We start from the raw sequence: 12,386 nt of genomic DNA on the forward strand, positions 1-12,386 counted from the left end.
CTGGTATATTTTTTTTTTAGTTTCATTCCGCCTATCGAAATTAGTAGCATTTATGATTTGTTTGGCATTTTGATCTTGTCAAGGTGTTTTCGAGTGTTGAAATTTTCAACAGCACCAATTTATATTCTTCCAAGGAATAGACCTCGAAAAGCAAATACTGTGATTCAGGACGAAAGTGTAAAAAAAATTTTGAATTTTAATTTCATCGAGTTGTTGTTAAAAGAAAAAAAAAAAATTATATCCTTTCTTTATGAAAATTCATTTCGTGGAATATGCAGTCAATCGAGGGATATTTTGGGATATATTTTGAACGAAATTTTCTTCTATTATATTTGATAGAATGTATCGGATTACAATTGTACGATTTAAAAAAATTATCCTATAAAGTAGAGTTAAGTTAACTAAAAATGTCATGGAATGAATTTGTCAGATGTCGGGAAATGAACTTTCTTTGAAACAGACTTGACCAAATTCAGATTCAAATAAATTATAAAAATATATAACGAGTTATAGCCCACAATGATACTTCGCCTAAAATTAATGAAAAACTAGTATTTTTACAGGCATGCAGAAAAATGAAAATGGAAAAAAATACAATACATATTATCATAATATATTTGATTCCCTGTAACTCTCTAAACAGACATTTTTTGGCCCATATTATTATCAGCTTTTATGTTCATTCTTATGACAAAAATGCAATCGTATAATAATAATTTTTTGTCGCTTATTTTTCTTATTTATCTTACAAAGTTAGGACATATCCATCTTATAACAGGTGTAAAAAATTTTGTTATATTTTATAAGGTTTTTTAGAATTTTTTCAAACAGCAGAAAGTTGTTTTTTTTTTTTATTTTATTTTTTTTATTTTTTTTTTTTTCCAAGTTTTCGATCTAAAGTTCAGATGCGCCGGGTTGAAAATTTCTGAAAAAAATTGCGGGTGCGTTTATCACGACTTACTTTGATGCAAAAAATCACAAAGCAAATATGAGACATCGACGTGGAATCTTGATCGAGATGTCGTGGAATGCCCCATGTATAAAAGTATAAGGTATACAGTTACACACGTGACCCTCCCTCCGAAATAAATAAAATTGAGGAAAAAAAGTGAAAATAAATAACCTTCCGTGAAATAACTCGGAGCTTGGACCACCTCAAACCGGTCTTTCGATCTGTCAACAGATCCCTTCGAACCGTGCTTAAGACTAAACCGCTGGCTGCTGTTGCCTTAGCTGCAGATGTTTATTTGGTCCGGGCGCATCCCCGAGTACCCTCACGACGCAGTGGCGTACCTTTTTCAATTTTAATTTCTCTGTGTTTCTTGTCGTCCCGTGAACTCAAAGAGCAGGGCCGACAATTATTGCTCAGAACGTATCTCAAGCTGTTGCAAAAGTACGTTTTATTAAGGAATCATAAAGCGGTGACTTATCTTTTACTTCTTTTTCAAGTACTTCTTTCGTCCCCCCCCCCCCCCCCCCCCCGCCCCCTTTCTTACTGAACCTATAGAAGAGATTGACTTTGAAGATTAATTGCAAGTGCCGGAATATAAAATATTATATTCAATGATAGGTATGCAACGGTAAGCTCGAACAAGATGTTGAAATAATCAATATCCGAAACATCAGAAACAATTTTAAAGTAGTTGTTTAAAGAGAAAAAAAGAATAGAAACCCAATGGAAAATAATAAGTGTAGTAAATCGAATGCACGTAGAATTTTTACAGGTGTAATCTGTTACAAACCAAGGACGATTCATGCATAATTGTAAGATTCTTTTCATTCAATGAGATATTCCATTGCAGTATCGATAAAGGTGTAAGATCGTTTCTATCAAGTTTTTTCGGGTGAAAGTGACGGGGATGAATATAAGTTTAAGCGATTGTTTCAAAATTTATCCGACAAGCGTGATTTCACTAATTTCTGATGAACCAACTGCTTGATGTCGCATCTGCAAGTTTACAAGACCAGCTCTCGTCATTCAGCACTAACCAAGTTATCTAACGACCTGGTTAATGGAAATTGGGAAACTAGAATTTTTTAGAAAAGTGTGAGAGTTATAGTTATGATTTGAGTGAAAGCTGAACTTGGAGTTTCACAAGGGAAACGTGGTTAATAAGAGTGTTAAAATTCACGAAACGTAGACCGCTTCATTGGCAACATAGTGGGACCTTTACAGCGTATAGATAAAACAGATTCCAAGCAAGTAAACAAATTCACTCTCACTTTGTAATTCAAAAGTTGTCTAAATAGCCGTAGAACGCAAGATCCTTTTATAAGAATTATAAATGGTGAAAAATAATATGTTTGATTGAAAAAAATTTTGTTGCAATTTCAAAATTTCGTCCTTTTGTTTAAACACTGTTTCTTGAAAATGCATCTTGTGTAACGAAAGATGAAATCACGCAAATATTCGAGTTCGAAAAAATTCATAAACCAACAACAGGGCAAAGGAAGAAATCGTGGTCGCGTTTAACCGTCCGAGGTTTGTCAACGAAGTTAAACCTTGTATTACACGATTTATACGTACATTGTTATTCATTATATCCATAAACTTTCGGCTAACTCGCTTACGGTCCGAAACAAAATGCTGTTTCGATTCTGCACGAATTATACGACAATGCATCCCATTTTCTCACGTTAGCCGCATCGCCGGTCATTGTTGCATAATTCGTGTAGAATCGAACGAGCATTTTGTTTCGGACCGAAAACAAGTTGTCCAAAAGGTCAAGGCACGAACGAATACTACCGTAGACAATCGAGTCGTCACGAAAATCCCATAAACGCATCACGGCCAGCCGATTCTCGCCTGTTTCTTCCCTTATTCATATTCCTCCCTTGCGTGTGTTCTTCCTCTCACCAGGAAGTGAGAACCGGCTCGGTCGAAGGTGCGGGGTGGATATCCGGGGGTGGTTCGAACCTTGAACGAGAACCACTGGGACGGTTGGCTGTGTGCGCAATGCGCGGGCATCGGTAAGATCCTTGGCGCGATGTGCGTTCACATCAGCGACTGCGCGTCGATGGCCGGCGTTCCTGTTCCTCGTTCAGAGCGAGCGTGGACGCCGCACGGAGAACATCGCGGTGTCGCTTATCGTCGCGCGAAAGCTTCCTGCATCCGGCATTGGTGGAGCAAACGCATAGTTATGTCGGACGAGTAGGCGAAGGAACGCAACGGTGGCGATGAAAAATCGGGAAATTGTCTCGGTGGTAAAGGTGCGATTTGGGGAGACGTTGGCGGTTTGTAAAATTTAATCCTTCTCGGTGGTGAATTTTTGAAAAACGTTCGACGGTGCGTTTATCCTATATGTGATGGTGTACAAAGACACGGGGTAACTCGCAATTTGTCTACGATTCAACGGTTGTCTGATAACGTGTGCGTGAGAATGGTGGTAGGGAAAATAAATACTAGTGATCGTCGGTTTTGTTGTTACGGAAAGTGGCGATGACTGTGGACGAGGCGTTGGGTAATTAAACTTAAATTTCAGTCAAGTGCGGTGTCGTCTCATCCTCTGATTGTCAGTGATAATCTCGTGTAAATCGAGGGAGGTAAGAGCGAGGAACGCAATAATTTCGTGCGGTGTTAGCTGAGTTGTGTTGTGTTGATTCTGCGAATCGATGACCTCTCAAAGTCTGTTTTGAATAATGCGAAGCAAACCATTCTTCGAGTGTACGTAATAAACACGTGTGTAGGACCTGCGCAAGGTGTGTTCGCGTGTGCGTGCAAGTCGCTGTTCAATCGTAATTAAATTCATTGGTTTCAACAATATTGGTTTTAATCGGTGATCGCGGTGATTTTCAAGTATCGAACAACGTTCTTCGTCACGATCGGACCCGAATTTACCTGAAGGTACTTCACGCGTATCATTCAACCGCGTGAACGTAGCAATTGTACGGTGGAACTTGTTCGTCAATTGTTTGATCGGTTCGGGTGGCTGTCTTCTCTTCGTCAGCAATCTGCTCGACCTGAGAAAAGGGATCGCGGAAACGTTTTCAACCGACGGATATACGGTAAGCCCTCTATACTTAATCCCTTGACGTATATCTTCCATGAAATCAAACCAGAGGTATTCAATTTTTGAGACAGTTATGGAACGAACGAAGAAGAAAAATGGTTACGTTCGAAATTCAAATTTCCTACGTATGCTCTTATAACTTTCTCACGCTTCTGCGGCACTGCGAATAAGTCATTTTTAAATGTTAAAATTTTAGATTTCTTCTCATAAACATATGAGTCTAAGGTCACTGTGTAAGATATATGTATAACTTTTTTTTTAATTTGGACGAGCTACATCATTCTAGGGAGTCTAGTTATCTTCACATGAATTTCCTCTTCTTTCATCGAAAGTTTATGAATATGGGGGAACGTGGGGTACGACGGACCCCATCTAAAAAATGATTGAAAAAAAAACTCACCCTCACTGAGAAAAATTTCATTTGTTACAGTAATTAGAAAAATTCGGTAAAACAGGCATCGTGTTAAAAACTGTTTGAATATGGTTGGAATTACGAAAAACGAGGTACGCGTAACCATTTTGCGCTATTGTCGATTCTTTCTTTGGTAACTGCAACGCAAAATCAGTTTCTGAGATTTACTCTACTTTTTTAGTTAAACAAGGCTTTAACGTTAATTTATCGTTGCATTTATACCTAGAACTATGTTTTTCGATTGTAGTAAAAAATGAAAATAGTTAAGGACCGAGCGATAACAGGAACTAAAAATTTCTCTCAGTGCTAAAAGATTAGATCATATTAAGTAAACCTCTAATATTACCACAATATTTAAAAAAATTAATTTTTTTTATCAACATTCATTTGGGGTTCGTCGTGCCCCACGTTCCTCGATAGAAATGCCTAACAGAGACCTGAGTGAAGAAACAAACTTGAGGATGAATAGGATCCATGTACCTTTTTGATTCAAGAGTTAGAATAATTTTCCAGCAATGTTATTTGCGACAATGATAGTGAACTCGAATGAAACAACATCGAGTGTAATTTTTTACGAACATCTGTTGTTCATACCTGCGTAAATCTATTTTCATCCACTCTAGAGATAACAGTTGACGAAAGAAAATTTCATATAACCTCTAGAGATCTCTTTGGCGTACAAAATGAGCCTGAAACATCGGAGTTCGATCATTTCAAGCGTGCTATTTACAAAACATCCTTTTACGTTGCTGACATCTTGACTTGTGTTGTTCGAATTTGTTTCTATTCATTTCCATTACACAGAAGAGATGCTGTCTTATTCGCGTTCCCTATCACGTGTGCAAACATAATTGCTAAAGATTTGTTGAACAGTTTTTTCTCTTTTCGTAACTTTTGATTCACACTGTGGCATTTATCATTCGTACACAAGTTGCTCCGAGATCAAAAGTGGTTTCACTTGTACAACATCGTTGTCAAAAAAATGTCTGAACAATAAATATTATTTTAGATTTGAAAATAACAATGTCCAACGTTTAAAACTAATCATCAGTTTTTGGGGTCGAAAGGTAGATACGTGTGGTGTGAAAAACCTTTGCAATCTGAAGACAACGCGATAAATTTGACCTTTTAGAATTTTAATTATTCATCACCGGTTTACGAATGAATTATCGATTATTTATATGGCACAGTGTTCAAAATTCACGGATTTACTACATCCATATTTTTTTATCGAAATACCCGATGGTTCGTAAAAGTTTTTTAATGTACAACTTCAGCTTCTGAAGTACATAACTTCCGAAATAAATTAGTATACCGACAATACTATTCCGAATGCACAGTGAGCATGGATGATTTATAGCATAGTCGTTGTTATGCATCGTATGGCATACGTACCTAATGGATTTAGACGATCTGAAACTGATAAGATCCGCCCGTAAATAACAGTTTATCTTTACGCTAAGGGTTAGCCCAACCATGCGGCTGCACAATTTATATATTACGGATAAAGGTGCTTACGTGTTATATCATATAATTTAAGGATATCCAACTGACCGTGGACTAGCCAAGCTTCCGAGATACGAACCTTTTATAGACACTTAAACACGTTCAGGGACTGGTTGTGCCTCCAAACGTACACACACAATAACGAAGTAAATCAATTCTTGGATTTTATTACCGGGCCACGGAGCCACTATTCTCAAGTGTTCGAAACTAAACGCCTCACAAACCCCGGGCCTAATCCTTCAAGGGCGAGAAACAAGCGTTCTGCACGATTGCCTTAACCGTCGCACATGCATTCTTGACGACTTGTCGTTCTTATCATTCGACTGCAGTTCGTAAATTATTAACAAAATCAATCATAAGCTTTTAAACCTTTCATTACTGAATATAAAGAACTACTATTACGCTATGGGGGTGTCACAGGTATCTTATGTGCATACCTACCCGAAGCTTGGATCGATCAAGCTTGATGGAAAAGCCTTTCGATCAGGAATGAATAGCTTTGTTAAAAAATTAGTTACGATCACACCATTTCGTGCTGTCGAATGGCTAACTGGATTTCATTCAACCCTCATAAACGTACTGTTTCAATTCGATATCGTTGGCGACTGGAACACGTATCGGCGTTGATGAATCGAAACTTGATTTTCATGCGTGGTATTTGAAAGATACTTTAATGATAATCGCGAAGATGAAACGAGTTGACGATGCATGTTTATAACGTAGACTACGTATTATGCTGAAAGTGACGATGTGAAGAAAAGAAGAGGATGAAAATCTAAACTTCATATGCGGAAATCGTCACATGTTTTTGAACTTGAGGTCAGGAACCATTTTTGTGCGTCTATGAACAGTATTTAAAAGAAAAGATTCACAAATCCGGGGAAAAAAGCCTTACGCCGTTTGAATTATTCCAGAAACATTTAATAACGAATTGTTCGTAAAGTTAACCGAAATACATTTAAGAAAACTGTCGCTTTAATACTTGGGAATCATTACCAGTTACTGTTGCAACGTTTACGCCTTGGATTTGAAACAAACCATTCGCAAATGATTCATACATTCGTATGATTGTTTACAATTGTACCAGAAACAGAAATGAATATAGTATGAGACACGGCTGCTTCCTCGAAGATGACATTCAATACCGTATAAATTTTTATGGTTTATTACTGCACGTCTGGTGATGTGGTCTGTTACCGTATAGGATTGATTACAATTTTTAGTCTTTACTACACGCCTTAGAAATTCTATCAAGCTTCTTCTGAAACGGTTCTGAAAAAATGTACAAATTTTCTGAATCATCTGCGAGATTTGAGTCGGTAACGTTATCGTAACAAAATATTGGAAAGAAATTTAATTATTTCCAATTTTTAATCCCTTTGCAGAAACTTAGATTTACAAACACGAGTGTGTCTTGTTTTATAACGATTTGCTGTATTACAAATAAGTCTAAAGTCGCGAAATAACGGTTCTTCCGCAAAATTAATCGTTACATCAACGTTACTATATCTTTGGTTTACTAATTACCGAGTCAAGACGGTGATTGTTACTAAAACGGTTTGTCCGTGATCAATCGTTCCAAGTCTGTCGTCACAAGATCATCGCCGCACAACTGAGAACTAAATCTATAGTAACCTTTAGTCATAACCGATGTGGAAAAATTCTAACAGAGCAAAGCAAGATCGCTGCAGTAAGCGTATGGCGTTACTACACATGTGCTGTTTATTGATTTCCTCGAAGCTTACCGGATACTGTAATACAAAAAGAATCACACACCGCCACGATACCTAAATCGGTGACGTGACGATGAATTACACACCGACAAAGGTCACTCGAGCCAATGGAATAAAGAAGTTGAAACAGCACCGCTTTGTGCATTAATTAAATGACACATTCGGCCATCGCGCATCGCCTCGTTGCTTCTAATAATACAACTACTGTCTCCGGTTCCAATATCGTGACTAATACAGCAAATAGTCTTCTATGTACCGGTAGTTGAGATACCGAGAAAAGTTATCTCCACATGCTACGCGGTCATATCTACGGTACACGAAGCTGATTCCGTAATCAAACGTTTCTCGTAAATGAAGAATACTCTTGAATTTTCGGTGGAATATTAACCGTCGAAGCATTCTCGCACACATCTGTTTGACGATGCTTAGAACGCGGTCGTGAATAATATCTCGACGAGCAATTTCAACCGGCGCGTGACTTGGAATCTGAGACACTGCGGTACGATAAAGGTTATTTCTTTTTTTATCCCCTCTTTTCGATACGATGTACGAGATTGGATTTTTCACGCTGCATGGCTATGTAACTAAACGGTAAATGCCCGTTTCTCACTTTGAAAGTCGGCGTGTCGCCGTTTCCGGCAATATTGATCGAGATGGACGCGTCGATAAAGACACGAACGGGGATGATCCGTGAAGGCATGGCTTTGATATTGAATTAAACGTCGCCGATGCTAGTCCGTCACTGTCATTTCGTTGAAAATATTCTTTGGCGTTTATTTTTACTTTTGTTCGCGTTGCATCGAAATCTTCGTTGCCTTATTTTCAGGAAATGAATTCGTTGTGTATTGTTACTCGTTGAATCTTTCGTTGGAAGCATATCATCGTTGCAATTATGGCTGTTGGTACGGAAAGGGGGTGTAACGTTCTATTTTGAAGTAGAATATGCGGTTACAAGAGAATTAACGTAAGTGTTATTAATATACTGTTCTAAATGCAAATATCGTTGTAAATATGCCTCGGTGGAATTAATTGAACGCCTTGAAGGTAAAATGTAAATTTGCAGTAGAACCTGCAGCGAGTTATTCCTTTATACACTATGCCAGGGGACTTCGCCCCTGGCTTGAAACGTATTGAACAATCCGTAAAAGCACGTCTCACCCTTTTTCATTACATCGGAAGTGAAATTTCGAAAAATGCAGAAATTAGTTTTTAGCTATTTGAAGATAGAAGAAAAAACTAAGACGACGTCTCAAAGAAACCGAGAAATATAACACGTTTCATTCACTTTCAATCCCCTTTATAGGAGTCGAATTTCGAAATATCTCTTCTTAGTGATTTCTTCTTACCAAATTTCGTGTTTCTAGGGTCAGGGATTTGGGTTAAGTATTGAAACGTTACCCGGGACATCTTTTTCCACGCATAAATGTTGAGAGAAGAAAAAAAATATGTCACAATTATGAGTATAAAAATATTTTACGGATAGAATAAAGATTGTAAATTTGATTAATTCGATTGAAATCACAGGGAAGAAATGATTTGTCATATTCTTCAATTTCGACAAGAGTGACGTGAACAAAATTGTAAAACTGATGTACACTCGATACTACAAAAAAGATATCAAACAAATAATACTTACCTGTTATGGAACCGATTACTGCATTCGGTATTTAAAGTTTTCGCGTAAATTTCTAGCCTGTAGTATAGAACAATTTTACCGGCATGAGGCAATCGTCGGATGCGTGGATCGCATTTGTTGTACTCTCGAAATGATTAGTTACGCCCGAAATAATCACCGTATAACGAATGAATGAAACGGCGCGATAACCGCTCACGTAAATTCATCTCGGAATAATTTACGTGCATCTGCATAGTTGTACGACAATTGTGACGGAACGTCGCACGTGCGAGTTTTAAACAAATTCACGTAACTCAAAGCCAAAACTTGCTACACGTTGATCAAGCTGCGAAAGTTGAATAAATCGGGAGGTTGGACCTTAAAATTTTGACGATTTATCCTCCTTTTCAGGCTTGTTTAATAATTTCCAAACATTTCACGAAATGTTTTCGATCGACTTACTGAGATGCCAAATCACCGCGCCAGTTCAAAATTATCAAATTGATGTAACGTCAATTTTTTGGGAAGAGTCATGCGCACATGGCTGTATAGAAGCGAAGGTTTGTTTAACATCCAAAATTTATGTAAATAAAATGGATTAAACATTCAAACTTCGATAAATACCGTGTAACAATAACTCGGAAAGATGAAATAATAATGGAGTCCGGAGTTTATTTGAATCGAAAATGTTCAGGGTAATAGCGTTAAAATTTTCGCGATCGTTATGTTCAATTGTAAAAAGAGATAAAATCTTTTTCACAACCACACTCAATACACGTATGCACACCTTGTAAACGAATTGAAAGAGAAAGTCCCTACGGGGTGTTTTTCCGAATCAACGTTAGCGTGTGTAATCCCTGTTATAAGGTCATGGCAATTTACATTATATCCCCCATCCCGAGGCTCTCCCTCAAATATACGAGCAAAATACAACAATCGTGCAGCAATCATTTTTTTGCAACGCCGCACGACATTCCCAATGTAAATACAGCAGCTTAATCTCTCGTTACGATTGCTCATAAATTGCCTGTGCCATTTCCCACGCCCACCCTTCACCCCTGCATTAACACATGCGTGACTAACCAGTAACACACATAAACACACACACACACGAACACGGAGAAGGATTTTAAATTAAAATTTAAAAGACCCAACGAAAATGGCTGACAATCATCGAAACTTGACACTTTTGACAAACACGCCATTTTTTCTTTTCAATATTTTTTAAGTTAGAATTCGTTTTTTTTTTTTATTCTTTTTACAAGCAAAGAATGGATTGAAAATCGTCTACAGCCACATTCTAGGAAACTTATTATATGATCAAGTCTATTTCGACGATGATTATCGCAATATTTATGCGAAAATAATGTTCAATTATTGTAGTAATTTAGTAGAAACATTCTAAACGTGATGAAATTTTTTTTTTTTCTCCGTTACTACTACCTTTTTATCGACCTGCAGCCTGAACGTTTCGATCGCAATATGCTGACACGCTAAAATGCAATATTGCCTCGTATTGCTATTTGTCAAACAACCTACCTAGTAGCGAAATAGATTTTAAAATCATAAAAAATTTTCATACATTTGTGAATAAAATGGACAAAAAAATTTTATGTACTTTGTATAAAACGAATGACACGTGACGATGATCATCGTGTGACGAAACTTCATCGAATAATCGAGACGTTGCGTTGTGAGAAACGATACTGTTTTTTGAACCTTATCTTTCACCCGCATTCCATAGGGGAAAAAGTACTTGAGATGCCTCGGATATATATATATATATATATATATATATATATATATATATATATATATATATATATATATATATATATATATTCAAGCTCTGGTGACGTCAACACTTCTTGACTTCTATCGCTGCAATGGTATTGAATTATCTCGATAATGATGCTTCTGTAACTGAGCTTATGGAGGCGAGACCGAACCGCTTCTCTGAACTCGCACTCTCTCTCTCTTTCTCTCTCTCTCTCTCTTTTCCTTTTTTTATATCTTTCTCTCCGTTGCACAATTCCGACGACTCTTGTTACTATGTTCTCATTAGGATTGATCGGATTAAAAAAAGACGAGGAAGGGTCTGAAGAAATTATTACCTACAAGCAGCAAGTGCGGATCGCTGGTCGAGCGATTAATTACAGCATGTATCTTGTTCAACGAAGCTTGAAACAGTTCGACGTAAAAGAGATACGAGTGTACAGCCGCGCTTGAAAAGATCTATAATTTATATGCACGTTGGTGAAAATAAATCTCGTATCTTCTTTAAAATGACTTGTAGAAGGTACTGTGTGTAAGTTGCCCATGTAGAATTGTCGGGAAGATTTCTTAGCGACACTTTTTAATAATTTTTCTTACCATCAGTTACGCGTAAATGGTAAGGTGATATTTATAACGAACAATTGACAATGTTTTGAAAAGAAAACCAATTTTTTTTAATCTTTGCTACAAAAATTCTTCCAGGTTTATTAAAATTTATATCGCATCGTCACTCACTGGTGTGTAATTTTCAGGGCGGCCAACCGTCAATAATCTGGAATTTATACACGACAGATCGCTGCAATGTATTTAACCCCAAATACTTCGACAGTTTGGTTCGACTCAACTGTTCATGATTCGTCGTTACTGAATATTCTTAATGACCAATAATCATGCATAATAAATGGTGTAAGCCTGAGAGTCAAACCGAATCGTTAGAGTATTTGAGGTTAGATACATCGAGACGATCCGTCATGTATAAGTGTCAGATTTTTGACGTTTTGGCCGCCGTGAGATATGAAAATGTATTAGTGGACAACGTACACCAATTTGAATGATTTTCAAACCCAGAAGAATGGGTATCGCAAAAATTTAACCGATACTTGAAACACTTCCTTAGAATTAAATGGACCTCGTATGGGTTTGCACTCCAGTGTGTCGAGTAAGGGTTGAAAAACGCATTACAAAAATCAAGAGAGGGGGCAAAATAAGGGTTTCGATACATTGGTATTGATTTTCATTTTGAAAAACAACCTAATGGTCGACCAGCGTTGAAACTGATTCGTCAGACTTGTCTTGAAACACGCGTCGGACTTCCAGTTCGAAATAATGACTTT

The 12,386-nt window shown here is 37.3% G+C and overlaps 1 protein-coding gene across 1 annotated transcript in view; it reads left to right on the forward strand.

Annotated features, from left to right (window-relative positions):
* Positions 1 to 3,053: 3,053 nt before the first annotated feature.
* Positions 3,054 to 12,386, forward strand: part of LOC124301494 (protein tincar) — a 131,065-nt gene continuing 121,732 nt past the window's right edge. The window contains exon 1 of the mRNA XM_046756615.1: positions 3,054 to 4,005. The gene's annotated coding sequence lies outside the window, so the exon portion shown is untranslated. The remainder of the gene's footprint in view (positions 4,006 to 12,386) is intronic.

This window comes from Neodiprion virginianus, chromosome 3, assembly GCF_021901495.1.
Source record: "Neodiprion virginianus isolate iyNeoVirg1 chromosome 3, iyNeoVirg1.1, whole genome shotgun sequence".
Lineage (NCBI taxonomy): Eukaryota > Metazoa > Arthropoda > Insecta > Hymenoptera > Diprionidae > Neodiprion > Neodiprion virginianus.